At 39.6% G+C, this 18,939-nt stretch overlaps 1 pseudogene across 1 annotated transcript; it reads left to right on the forward strand.

Moving 5' to 3' along the window:
- Positions 1-6,019: 6,019 nt before the first annotated feature.
- LOC109054286 lies at positions 6,020-18,845 on the forward strand (annotated as a pseudogene). Its single transcript, XR_006160127.1, has 38 exons — positions 6,020-6,217; positions 6,361-6,505; positions 6,585-6,742; positions 8,070-8,097; positions 8,201-8,315; positions 8,407-8,499; positions 8,601-8,664; positions 8,766-8,864; positions 8,950-9,053; positions 9,232-9,370; positions 9,453-9,571; positions 9,686-9,835; positions 9,924-10,094; positions 10,170-10,476; positions 10,720-10,790; positions 10,874-10,961; positions 11,041-11,158; positions 11,276-11,399; positions 13,194-13,330; positions 13,419-13,674; positions 13,760-14,002; positions 14,085-14,261; positions 14,358-14,503; positions 14,590-14,680; positions 14,806-15,394; positions 15,494-15,612; positions 15,724-15,920; positions 16,018-16,201; positions 16,284-16,449; positions 16,549-16,673; positions 16,879-17,187; positions 17,297-17,500; positions 17,593-17,718; positions 17,854-18,024; positions 18,106-18,210; positions 18,297-18,392; positions 18,509-18,640; positions 18,743-18,845. The product of XR_006160127.1 is annotated as a myosin heavy chain, fast skeletal muscle-like (transcript).
- The last annotated feature ends 94 nt before the right edge of the window (positions 18,846-18,939 follow it).

Consider the following 18,939-nt stretch of genomic DNA (forward strand, 5'->3'; position numbering starts at 1 on the left):
GGAATCCTGAAATGAAAAACGTAATTTCTGCTTTTTTGTGTTTTTTTTATTATTATTCAAAAATGTATGTATTACAAAATGTAAAAACTCAAATTTAATTCAGAATTAAGTCAAAATAATATTTTTTTGTAGGGCACCCTGGAGCATGAAGAGTCCAAGATTCTTCGTGTGCAGCTGGAGATGGAAAAGATACAAGAGGAACAGCCAAAGAGGATCGATTCCATGCAGAGCACCTCTGGACTCTGAGGTCAGGAGCAGAAAAGATGGCCCTGAGAGTCAAAAAGAAGAGGAGGGGATCTGAATGAGATGCGAGATCCGATGAGTAATGCCAACCGCCAGGCTGCTGAGGCCCAGAAACAGCTGGAAGGTTCAAGGCCAACTCAGGTATATTCTGTAGAATGAGGAACTGCCAAACAATATTAAATATTTGATTAATATGCAGCATGCATTAACTAAAGCGATGACAAGGTATAAAAAAATAACTTTTGCAACAGGATGCCAACTGACACCTTGATGAAGCGTCAGAGGACCATGGGAGGACATGAAGGAGCAGGTGGCCTGGGTGAGCGCAGGAATAATGATGCAAGAAGAGATTGAGGCGCATGAGAGCTCGCACTGGAGCAAACAGAGAGAGGCTGCAAAGGGGCCGGAGCAGGACTGGTGGAGCAGCGAGCGGTGTGGGACTGCTGACACTCACAAGTACAGACAAACTATCCTTTGGAAGCAAAATTCAGGTTACATCATAACAGGTTTTAGTAAAGTCAGACTAACTACTTGCAAATCCCGGCAGAATACAAGTCTTATTAACACCAAGAAGAGCCTGAGGCTGATCTGGTCCAGGTTCAAGGTGAGGTGGACGATGCAGTCCCGGAGCAGAAATGCAGAGGAAAGGCCCAGAGGCCATCACTGATGGAGCGCTTACATCTGTGCTCTATTTTATTTAAATAGTGACCACTTAGCTACATGTGGTGACACAGGGAACCTTCATGGAAGGAATTTCCCTTGTCTAAGAATGTGCTAGTTCATTTGAATTGTCCATTATATTTCAGGCTGCTATGATGGCTGAGGAGCGGAGAAGGAGCCAGACACAACCGAGTGCTCATACTGGGAGAGGGATGAAGAATAACCTGGAGGTGACTGTCAAGACACTGCAGCAAACCGTCTGGATGAGGCTTGGAGTCTGGCCCATGAAGGGTGGAAAGAAACAGCTCCAGAAACTGGAGTCCAGGGTAAATTACAACTAAATACAGTCCTTATGTGAACTGGCTATGGAGAGATGTAACCGTGCAACATTAATAACGCTCTACTGAAGGTGCGTGAATTGGAGGCTGAAGTTGAAGCTGAACAGAGACGTGGTGCAGATGCTGTGAAAAGAGTGTGCGCAAATATGAAAGGAGAGTGAAGGAGCTCACTTACCAGGTAAAACTACACTGGATTTAGAATGTACCCCCTTTCTTAATAATATAACAAGTTTTTGACTAAGACCATGAACAACATTTACACCCAAAGAGAAGGAAGACAAGAAGAACGTGACCCGACTGCAGGATCTGGTAGACAAACTGCAGCTGAAAGTGAAGGCCTACAAGCGCCAGGCTGAAGAAGCTGTAAGTCTAATGTCGTTTTTTTTTCTTAAGTGTGAGTGGTTTTGATAGTTTTCTATTCAATTATTCAGTGCCATGAGTGCATGCTCTGAAAGGGGTTGGATATCTTGTGTCATCATAACAGGAGGAGCAGGCCAACACTCACCTGTCCAGGTACAGGAAGGTGCAGCACGAGCTGGAGGAGGCTCAGGAGCGCGCTGACATCGCTGAGTCCCAGGTCAACAAGCTGAGAGCCAAGAGCCGTGACGCTGGGAAGGTAACAAAGGCACATAGTTGTAATATGAGACATTTAATGCTTGATGTTCTCGAGCTGTACTCTGCAAAGCTAGAGTTTATATGTAACATGTTCAAATATTTTTCAACAAAATTGTTATTCTCTGCATTTTCAAGAGTAAGGATGAAGAATGAAGAGAAGATACCACACCTACAAGCAAGCATATAATATGACTGTGCTGGGTTTTCATGTGTGTCCAATAAATGACATACAATCTCTATGCTGTCCTCTTTTTTTGATGTCCACCATATGAAACTTCTTTAAACTTTTATAGTATCCATTCACCTGACACTTTTATTCAAAAAGGCTTAGCTATTTATCATTAGAACCAACAATATTGCAGTACAAAATGAGAAGTTTCAAAAGTAAGATACATTATCTTATTTTAAGGCATTAATGTAAAGCAGAAACAAAAGTGAAAGAAAGCAAGTTCCGGTGTTGCGGATGGTAGTTAATTATAGACCGATCTCAAATTTCCCTTTTCTGTCAAAAATACTAGAAAAGGCAGTATCATCTCAACTATGTTCCTTAGAGAGAAATGGTATCTGTGAGGATTTCCAGACAGGATTTAGACCATATCAGAATTACAAATTACCTGCTCTTATCATTTGATCGTTGTTGTATCTCTTTATTAGTCCTACTGGATCTTAGACATTATCAACCACAACATTCTTTTGAATAGACTACAATATTATGTTGGCATTAGTGGAACTGCATTGGCATGGTTCAAATCTTACTTATCTGACTCTCCTCAGTTCGTAGCAGTGAATGAAGAGGTATCATTTTGATCACAAGTACAGTATGGAGTACCACAAGGCTCAGTACTAGGAGCGCTACTTTTCAGGCTTTACATGTTACCCTTGGGAGATAACATCAGGAAACACAGTGTTAGCTTCCACTGCTATGCTGATGATACTCAGCTCTATATTTCTTTGTAGCCCGATGAAACAAACCCATTCGCAAAATTCACGGAATGCATGGTTGATATAAAAAAAAACTGGATGACTAGTAATTTCCTACTGATAAAAAAAAAGAAACTGAAAAAGGTATTGGACCAAAAATAACCTAAAACAATGTCTAACACTTGATGTTAATTCTTCGACATCAGTTAGGAACCTAGGCGTTCTACTTGATAGCAATCTTTCATTTGAAAACTATGTTTCTAATGTTTGTAAGATCATATTTCTCCATCTTTAGCTTACTAAACAAAACTCCAGCTGGTCCAACATGCAGCAGCTAGAGTTCTTACTAGAACCAGGAGTATGACCATATTAGCCCCGGTTCTGTCAACTCTGCACTGGCTCCCAGTGAGTTAAATACATTTTAAAATCTTGCTAATTACTTATAAAGTCATGAATGGTTTAGCTCCTCAATACTATAGCGAGCTCTTATCGCATTATAGTCCTTCACATCCACTGCTATCTCAAAACTCTGGCCATTTGATAATACCTAAAATATCAAAATCAACTGCGGGTGGCAGATCCTTTTCTTATTTAATATCCAAACTAAGAACAATCTACCTAGCGTTGTTTCGGAGGCAGACACACTCAGTTTGCCACTTTCCACTTACCTTGAAGCAGAATTTCCATTCATCTCGGATCTCTGTCATTAACAAGGCTCTCTTCAGCACAGCCACGGCAATGACTGTTTGACTGGATATTTTGGTATCATTCAGAAAGTTGCTCCACAACTTTCACAGCCTACCAATGTAGCATGTTTTAGTTGCTTGTATTCTGACTTGACTATTTTACTTGTACGAAGATTGTATTTTACTCTGAAAATACTTCACTGCATACATTTTTTTGCAAGTCAAAAACTTTGAATCTTTCATTAACACTTTACCTTGTACAGTGCTCAGAGAGAAATAAACAGCTGTCCGTTCAGGATTCTGAAAACAACAACGGTAAATAAACAAACAAACAAAAAAAAGAGTATTGCATGATGTTTTTTCTCTACATAGGTTAGACTACATATGTCAATATATAATTTCAGAAATAGACACAATAATTTGTGCATTTAGAACAAATGTGGTATAATTGCAAACCATACCATATTCACATAGAAATGCATTTGTAAGCTTTATTCACTGTGATCTGAACCATTTGGCCAAAAATCTTGACATCTAAACAAGCAACAATCTGGAGCAAATCATATACTCTTCATTACTGTTATTAAAGGCAAACAGGATATTGAAAATCAATGTACTTACAGAGAGATCTTGGTGGAGTGATGATAGGTCAGGTAAGTCTTCACTGTGGCCTGAATGAGTGCTCTAACCCTCATAAAAAAGAAAAGGAAAGGACGTGACGTCCAGAATTTGGTGCTCTGCATGTTTTCACCCACGCAAGTGTGCACATACAGCAGTGAATAGGGAACAAAACACACACACCTGGGGAGTCGTTGAATGTTCGGTTCTTGCTCAAGGGCTGACCTCAGTCATGGTATTGAGGGTGGAAGAAAGCACTGGTCATTCACTCCCTCCACCTACAATCCCTGCCGGTACCGAGACTCAAACCCATGACCATGGGTTACAAGTCCGACACTCTAACCATTAGATCCCACACTGCCCCCCAGTACTAACAGAAGAACTCACTGTGCTATATTTAATGTTTTCCTCCATATAAGAACATGCTGTTTATAACTTTGAGAGTATAATATCACTATGAAACATGATTAGTATTGCAGTGACCACTGAGCTTTAATTGTCCAATAAAAAATCTGCCAGAGATATTATTTTCCATTTGGAAAATCTCTGGTAATAAATCTTCTAGGTTTTAATGGTCCTGCTAGCCAAACTTTTCAAATTAGTCAAGAAGAAAATCTCTTCTCACATGCCTGAGATTGAACTAAATAATTACATACAGCAAGCTTTTCTTGATTCTGTAAAAGATTTAAACTAATATGTGCGAAAAGTTGACATTATATGCAAACACTGTTATGTGACTTTATGTGACTTTGAAGAGGAAATGGTTTCTCAAAAAAACAAATGCTGAAACATGCTGAAAACCAGGAAAGGTCATAATTGTGTATGACATCAGGTGATCAAGTGGTTACCCCAAAAAGCAAGTTGTATATAACTTTTTTTAAAAGTAAAAGCTTTGAGTCATCAGCTTTTGTTGGATTTGCTGTCACTCCTGAAACTGAAAACCAGTGACAGCTGACTGCTTCTCCACATCCCAAACCAAGTTCCTCCTCTGTGCCAAGTTCCATTAATTTTAAAGATGCAACATTGAAATAAGACTTGACATCAAATTAAACTCTGCAAATAAGCAAGTTCACATAAGAAAACCTACATTTAAACAACTTAGAGCCTACATAAAGTATGGATTGTAAAACTGTTTAAACCATGAAAGTACATAATCCAAAAGTCTATGAGTATGCTATTTCTTTAACATGAAAACATCTCAATATGATGAAAAAATTGTGTAGAAAATTGTTTTTAGATGAAGTAAATGATAATAACAACTAAAAAACCTTGCATCTTTATAGCAAGCCAAAAAAATGAATGGCAACTTGCTGTCTTTCTATTTTCCACTAGGACAGAGTTACATTACCATAAACCAAGCAGAATTACATGACCAAATCAAGCTGCCAGTTTTGCTGACTGTCCAGTAACAACACTATATAAATGACAGCCTCTGATTGTAGCACAGTGGCCCATCGAAGGTGGGTAAGATATTTGTTTGTAGTTTCAGAAAACTAAAATTATTGTGTCTATTTCTGAAATTATATATTGACATATGTAGTCTAACCTATGTAGAGAAAAAACATCATGCAATACTCTTTTTTTTGTTTGTTTGTTTATTTACCGTTGTTGTTTTCAGAATCCTGAACGTGACAGCTGTTATTTCTCTCTGAGCACTGTACAAGGTAAAGTGTTAATGAAAGATTCAAAGTTTTTGACTTGCAAAAAAATGATGATGACAATGCATGTAATCTTTTGGGAAGTTTAATAATTGGAATTAATGAATTAATTAACATTTTCATGTAAAATAAATTAAAGTTAGAGTCGTGGTTAAAGGTAGTTAAAGGTTAGGCCGAAAAATAAAATGAAACATTCAACTAAAGTTAAAAAGTGAACCAAATTAAGTTTGTCAGTATTGTGATGTCAGTTCTGCTCCACAGTAAAGTGCCATCATGGGAGATGGGTGAAATGGAGTGTTTCGGCCCGGCGGCCATTTACCTCCGGAAAACAGAAAGAGAGAGAGAATCGAGGCTCAGAACACCCCCTTTGATGCCAAAACAGCGTTCTTTGTGGTAGATGCAGATGAGATGTACCTGAAGGGGTACTCTTGTTAGTAAAGAGGGTGGCAAAGCTACTGTCAAAACTCACAGTGGGAAAGTAAGTATCATGGTATCAAGTATCATATCATATAAAAAACTATTTCATATGTTACTGTGCTTGAGTCTCCAGTAAAATATTTTGCAAATATTTGTACAAAAAGTCTCATCCTTCTTCTGATTACTAATTAATGTCCAATACAGACTGTCACGGTAAAACAAGATGAAATCTTCCCCATTGAATCCTCCCAAGTTTGACAAAATTGAGGACATGGCCATGATGACCCACCTCAATGAACCTTGTGTGCTGTATAACCTCAAAGAGCGTTACGCAGCATGGATGATCTATGTAAGTCTAAGAAAATCATGTTTTATTCCTAGTTTGGGACGGCAGCATTGTACAACTGGACTATCTATCTCTGTTTCAGACCTACTCTGGCTTGTTCTGCGTCACTGTCAATCCATACAAGTGGCTCCCAGTGTACGACGCAGTTGTTGTGGCTGGATACAGAGGCAAAAAGAGGATTGAAGCCCCACCTCACATCTTCTCGATCTCTGACAATGGCCTACCAGTTCATGCTCACTGGTAAGTGGATTCTGGAAGTGTGTCAATACCACGAGCATTAAAAAAGATGCACTTGACACTAAAAAGAAAAAAAAGAAAAATGCACTTTACAATAACTACTATGAAGTAGTAGTGTATAATTCATTGCCTATAAATTGTATAAATTGTGACGATGTTAACATAAATAAGGTAAATGCAAACAGTATGTATGCCATTTTATTTAATTTACTGTGCAAAAAATAAAAATGTTTACTAAGTATAAAAGAGGACTGATAATGTTTTATGCTCAATTTTTTGTATGTTTAGTGAACAACTAGCTAGTAAACCATACCTTGCTGAGGTTTTCAACTGATGCAAATCCTTTCATAAAGTTCAAGAATACATTAATTTAGTTATTTATAGGAACAATTATTCTGCATTATTCTAGTAAAGTCATCTTTATTTTTATAGTGCTTTATGCAATACAGATTGCTTAAAAGTAGCTTGACAGAGTTAACCAGGAATAATGTAGAATCAATGTAAATGTATGGCTTATCATCTGAAATATGTTAGTAGCAGCAACTTTACATGGCTGCTTAATCTAACGTTAACCTAGAGAAATGTGCGTTTTTGAAGTGCTCACTGCAGGACAGATGGAGGCGCTCTTAAAATACTCCCTCATTTTTGGTCATACAGATAAGAGTAATACTTCTTTCAAATCTGTAAAGACTCATTTGTGTGCACTCACAATAACAACAAAACAATTTTCCTAAAATAATGAAAGCAAACAAGATGCGCTTTCTGCCATCTTGGTCTCTGTGAAATTGAGCACATCCAAAAAAAAAAACAATTAAAGAGAAACTCTGGTGTATACTTGAAAATTCAAATGGAAAACAAGTATTCTCAGATTATGTAATCCATATGAAACATGCATAAAGGCGCATACACTGCTGCAGAGATGACGAGTCAGTGTTGCCTAATTCATCCCTTAAACTGAAAGCAAAGAAAGCAGTCGTTTTTCAATAACTTATAAAAATGTTAATGCAGCCTCCTTACTGTTTTTCTCTGGCACATTCTTGATCATTACTTCTGCCAGTGTGCTGTGGTAAGCTTTATGTGCGCGCTTAAGCACTTAATAGGCAATGTAGGAAATTAAAGTCTCATTATTATTATTTAAATGATTTGTTAATAAATGTGCGATTAGTTGACTAATGCTTAAAATGAATGACTACTAGTTGAACAGAAAAATCTTTAGTGGAGGTCAGCTCTACTAAAAATACTTTACAAACACTTACTTTCAAGTTAATATAGAGTGCAACCTATTAACCTATTCTGCAAACCCTGACAACATCCCACGGTTTATTTTCAGATCGTGAGAACCAGTCTGTCCTGATTACGTGAGTAAATACTGCTCTGATGGAATAAGCTAAAGCTTTTCAATTATATACATAAATTAATTGAAAATGTATGACTAAAACATGATCTTGTATCAATCTCCAGTGGAGAATCTGGTGCAGGAAAGACTGTGAACACAAAACGTGTCATTCAGTACTTTGCAACTGTTGGTGCGATGTCTGGACCGAAGAAGCCAGAGCCAGTCCCTGGAAAAATGCAGGTTAGTAAATACCTATTCTAGACAGTGTTATTGATTACAGTATTTGTGCTTCACCTCATATCTACTAACTACTGCCCATCAATTACATTAGGGATCACTGGAGGACCAAATCGTGGCAGCCAACCCTCTGCTGGAAGCTTATGGTAATGCCAAGACTGTGAGGAACGACAACTCCTCTCGTTTTGTAAGTTGCACTTATGAATCATTATAACATTGTACAACATCAGTCACACTTTTAAAACTGCTAAACAGTTGAGCTTTTGTAAATGATTTCAACCTCTGTAGGGTAAATTCATCAGGATTCACTTTGGCACCACTGGAAAACTGGCCTCAGCTGATATTGAAACTTGTGAGTCTATACTGTTTTAAGCCAAATATTTTTATTTGGAGACTAACAACAACAAATTAATCAATTGAACTCAATTGAACTTTTTTCACCACTTTTTACAGATCTGCTGGAAAAGTCCAGAGTAACATTCCAGCTGTCTGCTGAGAGGAGTTACCACATCTTCTACCAGCTCATGACTGGACACAAGCCAGAGCTGCTCGGTGAGAAATCTACAGGATTGTGTGTTTCAGTTATTTCCTAGTTTGAGAGCACTGTTAACATGCTGCAGCTGTCAACTCTTTATAGAGGCCCTGCTCATCACCACCAACCCTTATGACTATCCAATGATCAGCCAGGGTGAAATCACTGTCAAGAGTATCAATGATGTGGAAGAGTTCATTGCCACAGATGTATGTGGACAACTCAGTTTTTATTATTATTACTATTGGTATATTCAGATTACAAGCAATGTATCTGGCATTAAATTAAAGAGAAGAACAACAGCATGAACTGGTGTAAATACTGCATGACATGCAATATAAACTGCATATAAATGCACTCTCTTTTATTTGGTCTGTGTAAAAACAGACTGCCATTGACATTCTGGGCTTCACTGCTGATGAGAAAATCAGCATCTACAAGCTGACAGGTGCTGTGATGCATCATGGAAACATGAAGTTCAAACAGAAGCAGAGAGAGGAGCAGGCTGAACCTGACGGCACTGAGGGTAGGGTGTATTACAAACACAAATTAGAATGCAAACATTGACTTCATTAGTGAAAGTAATGCATAAAACTGTTCTTCCTCAGTGGCTGATAAAATCGCTTACCTCTTGGGCCTTAATTCTGCTGACATGCTGAAAGCTCTGTGCTTCCCCAGAGTGAAGGTCGGGAATGAGATGGTGACCAAAGGCCAGACAGTACCACAGGTGATAACTTACCTTATCAATAGATGAAAAAAACCTAGAAATGTCCCATAGATATTCAGAAAACATTAAAATAAAAAGTCTAATATCAATTACACTGACCTTTGAATTTCTCAGGTGAACAACGCAGTCTCAGCTCTCTGCAAGTCTATCTATGAGAAAATGTTTTTGTGGATGGTCGTCCGTATCAATGAGATGTTGGACACCAAGCAGCCTAGACAGTTCTTCATTGGTGTGCTGGACATCGCTGGATTTGAGATCTTTGATGTGAGTATCAATCATTAATGTCTCTGAAAGAATAAAGATATAGAAGATAACAGTCAGCAGTAAGAACTTGCCTCTGTTGAATTATCAGTTCAACAGCTTGGAGCAGCTTTGCATCAACTTCACAAATGAGAAACTGCAACAGTTCTTCAACCACCACATGTTTGTTCTGGAGCAAGAGGAGTACAAGAAAGAAGGCATTGAATGGGAGTTCATTGACTTTGGTATGGACTTGGCTGCCTGCATTGAGCTCATTGAGAAGGTAAGAGGATATTCTGTAAATTAAAATGACTGTTCTCATTGTGTCTGTACTTAAGTGTGAATATTTCTTCAACAGCCAATGGGTATCTTCTCCATCCTTGAAGAGGAGTGCATGTTCCCAAAGGCAACAGACACAAGCTTCAAAAACAAGCTGCATGACCAGCATCTGGGAAAATGTGCAGCTTTCCAGAAGCCCAAGCCTGCCAAAGGTAAGGCAGAGGCCCACTTCTCTCTGGTGCACTACGCCGGCACTGTGGACTACAACATTGTTGGCTGGTTGGACAAGAACAAGGATCCATTGAATGACTCTGTCGTGCAACTCTACCAAAAGTCATCGCTCAAAGTGCTGGCCTTCCTGTATGCCGCTCATGGAGCTGCTGAAGGTATGAGCATCTGCATTTCCTGAATTCTTCTATATAAATTTTCAATGACCTGCAAAAGATAGCTGTATCTTAATGTAGCACACTAGGTGATCACATATTCTACACTTCATAAAAACATTAAGTATATCTATGAACGATGATGACAGAGCAGTTAATATCTGTCAATATCAGATATCAATCTATTGAACAGCTTAATATAAAGCAAAATAAAATCAATAATAACATTTCTTTGACATAAAACAGCTGAGGGCGGCGGTGGAAAGAAAGGCAAGAAGAAGGGTGGTTCCTTCCAGACTGTGTCTGCACTTTTTAGGGTAAACATAATTCTCTCTTTTAATGAAGGATGTGAACATCTTCTCCATTAAAAACTGAACTAATCTCATAAACATTTCCACAGGAGAACTTGGGTAAGCTGATGACTAACCTAAGGAGCACTCACCCTCACTTTGTGCGCTGCTTGATTCCTAATGAATCCAAGACTCCAGGTAAACTTGATCCCCAAAGAATCGAATGCATCACAGTTTTGAAAATATCTCTGGAACCTTAACAATATTTGCATCGCAGGTCTGATGGAGAACTTCCTGGTTATCCACCAGCTCAGGTGTAATGGTGTTCTGGAGGGTATCAGAATCTGCAGGAAGGGTTTCCCCAGCAGAATCCTCTATGGTGACTTCAAGCAGAGGTAAGGACACCACACCTGTTTCAGCCTATTAATTAGAGATAATACACCACCTAATCTTAACCATATTTCAAAATTTTTGGCTTCACCAAAAATAAATCTTACTTTTATGTTTTCTAGGTACAAAGTATTAAATGCTAGTGTCATCCCTGAGGGACAGTTCATTGACAACAAAAAGGCTTCAGAGAAACTCTTGGGCTCTATTGATGTTGACCACACCCAATACAAGTTTGGACACACCAAGGTGAGTTACCTAGTAAATATCCTGCACCACCAAAACCAAAAGGACTCTAATTATAAATAATGGCATGATTATTTCCATAATTCCATTGAAATTAAATCTTAATGCTACACCACACATCGCATCTAAACTTTTTGCTGTAGACAAATGTGACCAATCACGGAAAGTAGGGACACAAGTCGGTTCTGGGCCATTTTGAGTTATTCATAGATCCTGAAAGTGTAGTCTCCAAGCTTTCCAATGATGTGTAACACATGGAAATCTGATAATATTTGGAGAAGTTGTGGCCATTTGATGGTAGGCACTCAAAAAAGCTCAAAAGGGAGGAAATGGCCTCTGAAGATTGTGCAGTTCTCACCTGTTCTCACCTGCTGGGAGTGACAATAGGGCTCATTTACATCTCATTTAGATAAGCCATACCCCCTGTAAAGCTCCCCCCGTAAAGCTGCATGGTTGCATAGGAATGACAGACACAACAGGAATAATCGGACCTAAGGTCTAAACATGGACTAAACATGAGATAATGTGTACGTGTTCTTAGAATGAACACAAAACGACAAACTTTGATGTTTATGGAAACTCACCCCATAAGAAACAGAAAAGTATTCTTGCAGATCTCGTTGCCTCCAATGAAATAAGTCGTTCGGGCACACTTTCTCTTTGTCGGGTTCTTCTTTGTGGATGTAACCATCTCCAAAGTTTGCACTGTGCGTCTGTTTGCCTCTAAATGTCCAATAATTCGCATGTCCTGCCACTCTTTTTCCGCAGCTAAATCCAGCCGTATGTTGTACATAAAGTCTGGAGAAAGCTTCTGGACTGTCTCCCATGCAGAGAGTTCTCTTTTCTCTTTATGTAGCATTTACAGTCAAAGTTACGGATTTTCCCCATTTCTCTGTCTTTATCCCCATCAAATGTTACTATCATTATAGCCTCTGATATCTTACGGTCCAACTCGTCTGACGCCAGTCCGATACATTCTTCCTCGTCTTTATCTTCGCTCAGTTGTAGATTAGGGATATTATTCAGTCTTATTATGCCGCTTTCATCGTCGCTCAGATCGTCTTCAGAATCAGTGAGCGCTTGTTCATAAGCATCCGGATGTCGAAGAAGTACTTCAAAACATTTTCGGTGTAACAGCCACGGTTCAGCTCGTCTGCGATAATCTTTGTGGCATCCATCTTCATTGAATTTTGATATCAGCTAGAGCCGGCCAGAGCGCTGCATAATAAGTAGCCATGCTTCCCTTGGAGGGCGGGGGCAATAACAAAAGAAACAAAAGCCGGCTTATCCAGTATGGAAATACACACAGGCAATGACACGCCCCTACTGCGTGCTAGAATCTCCGAAAAACAAGCCGATTTCAACCTCAAAATGTACGCTTTTAAATATACCAATACTGCTATCTCAAACATGGAGAGGCTTCTTCGTGATCTCAACTAACAGATTCTGCAAAAAAAAACGAAGAAAAAAAAATGCTTCTTTCTCATTTTGCTCGAAAGTTGTGCTGCCGACTTGTGTCACTGGTTTCCGTGACGGGTCACAAATCTTCCTGAAGCTGTTCAGTAGGTGTTCAGGTCAAGACTTTGTGCCAGTTAAGTTTTTTCCACACCAGATAAGGCAAAACAATTCTATATGGATCCCCTTTGGGAAATTATTGTGCCTCCTCAAACTAAAAGCAAAGAATTCCCTTAACTGTCTGTTCTATATAACTTGACTTTAATTTCATTATAATGGGCGATATAATATAACCCAGGTCTCTGTCACTGTACCACTAAAACCTTTTTATTATTCTTGTAGGTGTTCTTCAAAGCTGGTCTGTTGGGTACTCTTGAGGAGATGAGAGATGAGAAACTAGCAAGTCTGGTTACCATGACTCAGGCATTGTGCCGTGGATACGTCATGAGGAAGGAGTTTGTCAAAATGATGGAGAGGAGGTACAATCTACTTACAAAACTGTTTGGAACACGACTGTTTAGTACCACAGATTGATAATGACTGATTTACTGATTATAATTTACACAGAGAATCAATTTATTCCATCCAATACAACATCCGTTCATTCATGAATGTCAAACATTGGCCATGGATGAAGCTCTACTTCAAGATCAAGCCTCTTTTGAAGAGTGCAGAAACTGAGAAAGAAATGGCAGCCATGAAGGAGAACTATGAAAAAATGAAGGAGGATTTGACAAAGGCATTAGCTAAAAAGAAGGAGCTTGAGGAGAAAATGGTGTCACTTATTCAAGAGAAAAACGACCTTCAGCTGCAAGTAACAGCTGTGAGTATTTCAGCACTTATTGAGCCTAATATGGATCCTATAGCTATGAACATAAGTCATTAACTACATCCATGTCAATGAACAGGAATCTGAAAACCTCTCTGATGCTGAAGAGAGATGTGAAGGGCTCATCAAAAGCAAGATCCAGCTCGAAGCCAAACTCAAAGAGACAAACGAGAGACTGGAGGATGAAGAGGAAATCAATGCTGAACTGACTGCCAAGAAGAGGAAACTGGAGGATGAATGCTCCGAGCTGAAGAAAGACATTGATGACCTGGAGCTAACCTTGGCAAAAGTGGAGAAGGAGAAGCATGCAACAGAAAATAAAGTCAGTATTTTTTGACATTGTCAAACTGCTGATTGTGATTCAGGCTCTTGAGAATGAAACCATAATCAATGCTTCCATTTAGGTGAAAAACCTGACAGAGGAGATGGCCTCTCAGGATGAGAGCATCGCCAAGTTGACCAAAGAGAAGAAAGCCCTCCAAGAGGCACACCAGCAGACTCTTGATGACCTTCAGGCAGAGGAAGACAAAGTCAACACTCTGACTAAAGCAAAGACAAAGCTTGAGCAGCAAGTTGATGATGTAAGATGTTTGGCAAGAGAATGAGACCATCAATAGAAGCTAATTAATTTTGTTGTTATCTACCAGATCTTAAAGCTCTGGTTTCTATCACAATAGCTTGAGGGCTCACTGGAGCAAGAGAAGAAACTCCGTATGGACCTTGAGAGAGCCAAGAGAAAGCTTGAGGGTGATCTGAAACTGGCCCAGGAGTCCATAATGGACCTGGAGAATGACAAACAGCAATCAGATGAGAAGATAAAAAAGTGAGAAGACACTGAATGTTTGAAGTTTACACAATTACACAACATAAGTATTTGGCACATTCTACAAAACAATACTTTTAAAACAGGAAGGACTTTGAGATAAGTCAACTTCTCAGCAAGATTGAGGATGAACAGTCTTTGGGAGCACAGCTTCAGAAGAAAATCAAAGAACTTCAGGTAATGCTGACCAAAATCTTGTCTATGTGAAACGGTAACGTTATTGGATAGCTAGGCATTATACATTTCATTATAACATTACATTACAGTACATTATAAATTTCAATTTTTTTTGTCTCAATTAGGCCCGTATCGAGGAGCTGGAAGAGGAAATTGAGGCAGAGCGAGCTGCTCGTGCTAAAGTGGAGAAGCAGAGAGCTGATCTCTCCAGGGAACTTGAAGAGATCAGCGAGAGGCTTGAGGAAGCTGGTGGTGCCACTGCTGCCCAGATTGAGATGAACAAGAAGCGTGAAGCAGAATTCCAGAAGTTGCGTCGTGATCTGGAAGAGTCTACCTTGCAGCATGAAGCTACAGCTGCAGCTCTCCGAAAGAAGCAAGCAGACAGTGTGGCTGAACTCGGAGAACAGATCGACAACCTCCAGCGGGTCAAGCAGAAGCTGGAGAAGGAGAAGAGTGAATACAAGATGGAGATTGATGACTTGACAAGCAACATGGAGGCTGTGGCTAAAGCAAAGGTAATGTCATTAGAGAATCATTAAATATAAACGCATCTTTACAAACATCTGGATATAACCCTGTACATTTTGGCTAATTTAGAGAAGATGTGCCGTACCCTGGAAGACCAGCTGAGTGAAATCAAGACCAAGAGTGATGAAAATGTTCGTCAGCTGAATGACATGAATGCACAACGTGCAAGACTTCAGACTGAAAATGGTAAGCCATGGCAAATAAGTTACTCATGTAAAAACCTTACAAATTTTATTAAAAAGTTTCTCTGTTATTAAATTTCAAAGTAATATTTCTAAATTTTAGGTGAATTTAGCCGCCAACTGGAAGAGAAAGAAGCACTTGTTTCACAGCTAACTAGAGGAAAACAGGCTTATACACAGCAAATTGAGGAACTCAAAAGGCATATTGAGGAAGAAGTAAAGGTAGAGTTATACAAAATTAATGAGTTAATTAATTTTGAAAATTAAGTTTTGATAATCTAAGTAATTGTATAGATTGCAATTTTGGAAAACTCAAAATATACTGCCTTACAGGCCAAGAATGCTCTGGCCCATGCGGTTCAGTCTGCCCGTCATGACTGTGACTTGCTCAGAGAGCAGTATGAGGAGGAGCAGGAGGCCAAAGCTGAACTCCAGCGTGGAATGTCTAAGGCCAACAGTGAGGTGGCTCAGTGGAGAACCAAATATGAGACTGATGCCATCCAACGCACTGAAGAGCTTGAGGAAGCCAAGTAAATACAGCAAAGAACAATGTCTTCAGCACCCTACATTTAATATCACAAATGTTAGTATGATTATGATATCATCATTTTATATCACTTTCTTCAGGAAAAAGCTTGCCCAGCGTCTGCAGGATGCTGAAGAATCCATTGAAGCGGTAAACTCCAAGTGTGCCTCTCTGGAAAAGACCAAACAGAGACTTCAGGGTGAAGTAGAGGACCTCATGATTGATGTGGAGAGGGCAAATTCATTGGCTGCCAACCTTGACAAGAAGCAGAGAAACTTTGACAAGGTGAGAAGGACGTGGACAATCAAGATTTAGATTTAAAGATCCATGGACTTGGCTAATTAACAATGACTACCTTTATCTCCAGGTCCTAGCAGAGTGGAAACAGAAGTATGAGGAAAGCCAGGCTGAACTAGAAGGTGCTCAGAAAGAAGCTCGTTCTCTCAGCACTGAGCTGTTCAAAATGAAGAACTCCTATGAAGAAGCTCTTGACCACCTCGAGACCCTGAAGAGGGAGAACAAGAATCTGCAACGTAAATGCCAATTTTTTAAAAACAATTATTAAAAAGAGAAAAGCATTATAACAGTAAGTTTTCAATTCTGATTACAATTCTGCTTTTTAAACTTTTTAGAGGAGATTTCTGACCTCACTGAGCAGCTTGGAGAGACTGGAAAGAGCATTCATGAGTTAGAGAAAGCCAAGAAGACAGTGGAGTCTGAGAAATCAGAGATCCAGACTGCACTTGAAGAGGCAGAGGTGCCATTCCTTTACTACTATATTAACATTACACTGTTGCTTGAATAATTTAAAACACTATATATGGAGTGATTCAAAACAGTATATGATAAAATTCTGCTAAATGTTTCTTTCTAAATCACTCATAAATATGCTGCAATTAATTACATAGGCTATATCATATTTTGACAATATTGATAGAAATATTCGCCCTTTTTCCTTATAGGGCACCCTGGAGCATGAAGAGTCCAAGATTCTTCGTGTGCAGCTGGAGCTAAACCAGGTGAAGAGCGAGATTGACAGGAAGCTGGCGGAGAAGGACGAGGAGATGGAACAGATCAAGAGGAACAGCCAAAGAGTGATCGATTCCATGCAGAGCACTCTGGACTCTGAGGTCAGGAGCAGAAATGATGCCCTGAGAGTCAAAAAGAAGATGGAGGGAGATCTGAATGAGATGGAGATCCAGCTGAGTCATGCCAACCGCCAGGCTGCTGAGGCCCAGAAACAGCTCAGGAATGTTCAAGGCCAACTCAAGGTATCTTTCTGTAGAATGAGGAACTGCAACACATATTAAATATTTGATAATATGATGCATGAATTAACTAAAGCATGACAAGTAATAAATAAAATAACTTTTGCAACAGGATGCCCAACTGCACCTTGATGAAGCTGTCAGAGGACAGGAGGACATGAAGGAGCAGGTGGCCATGGTGGAGCGCAGGAATAACCTGATGCAAGCAGAGATTGAGGAGCTGAGAGCTGCACTGGAGCAAACAGAGAGAGGCCGCAAAGTGGCGGAGCAGGAGCTGGTGGATGCCAGCGAGCGTGTGGGACTGCTGCACTCACAAGTACAGAAAAACTATACTTGGAGCAAATTCAGGTTACATCATAACAGAGTTTTAGTTAAATGTACACTAAACTACTTGCTTAAATCCCGCAGAATACAAGTCTTATTAACACCAAGAAGAAGCTTGAGGCTGATCTGGTCCAGGTTCAAGGTGAGGTGGACGATGCAGTCCAGGAGGCCAGAAATGCAGAGGAGAAGGCCAAGAAGGCCATCACTGATGTGAGCGCTTACATTCTGTTGCTCTATTTTAATTTAAATAGTGACCATTTAGCTACATGTGGTGACACAGGGAACCTTCATGGAAGGCATTTCTGTCTATATTGGCTAGTTCATTTGAATTGTCTTATATTTCAGGCTGCTATGATGGCTGAGGAGCTGAAGAAGGAGCAGGACACCAGTGCTCATCTGGAGAGGATGAAGAAGAACCTGGAGGTGACTGTCAAAGACCTGCAGCACCGTCTGGATGAGGCTGAGAGTCTGGCCATGAAGGGTGGAAAGAAACAGCTCCAGAAACTGGAGTCCAGGGTAAATTACAAGCTAAATACAGTCTTATGTGAACTGGCTATGGTAGAGATTTAACCGGTGATAACAATAACTCTCTACTGGGTGCGTGAATTGGAGGCTGAAGTTGAAGCTGAACAGAGACGTGGTGCAGATGCTGTGAAAGGAGTGCGCAAATATGAAAGGAGAGCGAAGGAGCTCACCTACCAGGTAAAACTACACTGGATTTAGACACTTTCATTTCATTATAATATACATAGTTTAACTAAGACAATCAACAATACTTACACCCAAAGACTGAGGAAGACAAGAAGAACGTGACCCGACTGCAGGATCTGGTAGACAAACTGCAGCTGAAAGTGAAGGCCTACAAGCGCCAGGCTGAAGAAGCTGTAAGTCTAATGTCAAATGTCTTGAGTGTGAAGCTTTGACATTTTCTATTCAATACATTCAGTGCCATGAATGCAGTGCTTTGAAAGGGGTTGGATATCTTGTGTCATCATAACAGGAGGAGCAGGCCAACACTCACCTGTCCAGGTACAGGAAGGTGCAGCATGAGCTGGAGGAGGCTCAGGAGCGTGCTGACATCGCTGAGTCCCAGGTCAACAAGCTGAGAGCCAAGAGCCGTGAAGCTGGGAAGGTAACAACAGATGACAATTATGTAGACAAAAAGTGACTTTTTACACATACAATTTTTAAAACATTTTAAACAAAATCTAATTATATCATTTTGCATTTCAAGACTAAAGATGAAGAATGAAGACAAGAAAGTACACCTACAAGCAAGCATATAATATGACTGTCTTGTGCTGTTTTCCTGTGTCCATTAAAAAGGCATAATTTTACTTTGTTCTCCATTATTTTTTCCACATTTCTAATTTTATCACATTCTCAATCACTGTTTTAAAAGACAATCCATGAGGCATGATGTGGTAAAGA

This window comes from Cyprinus carpio, chromosome A5 (assembly GCF_018340385.1).
Source record: "Cyprinus carpio isolate SPL01 chromosome A5, ASM1834038v1, whole genome shotgun sequence".
Lineage (NCBI taxonomy): Eukaryota > Metazoa > Chordata > Actinopteri > Cypriniformes > Cyprinidae > Cyprinus > Cyprinus carpio.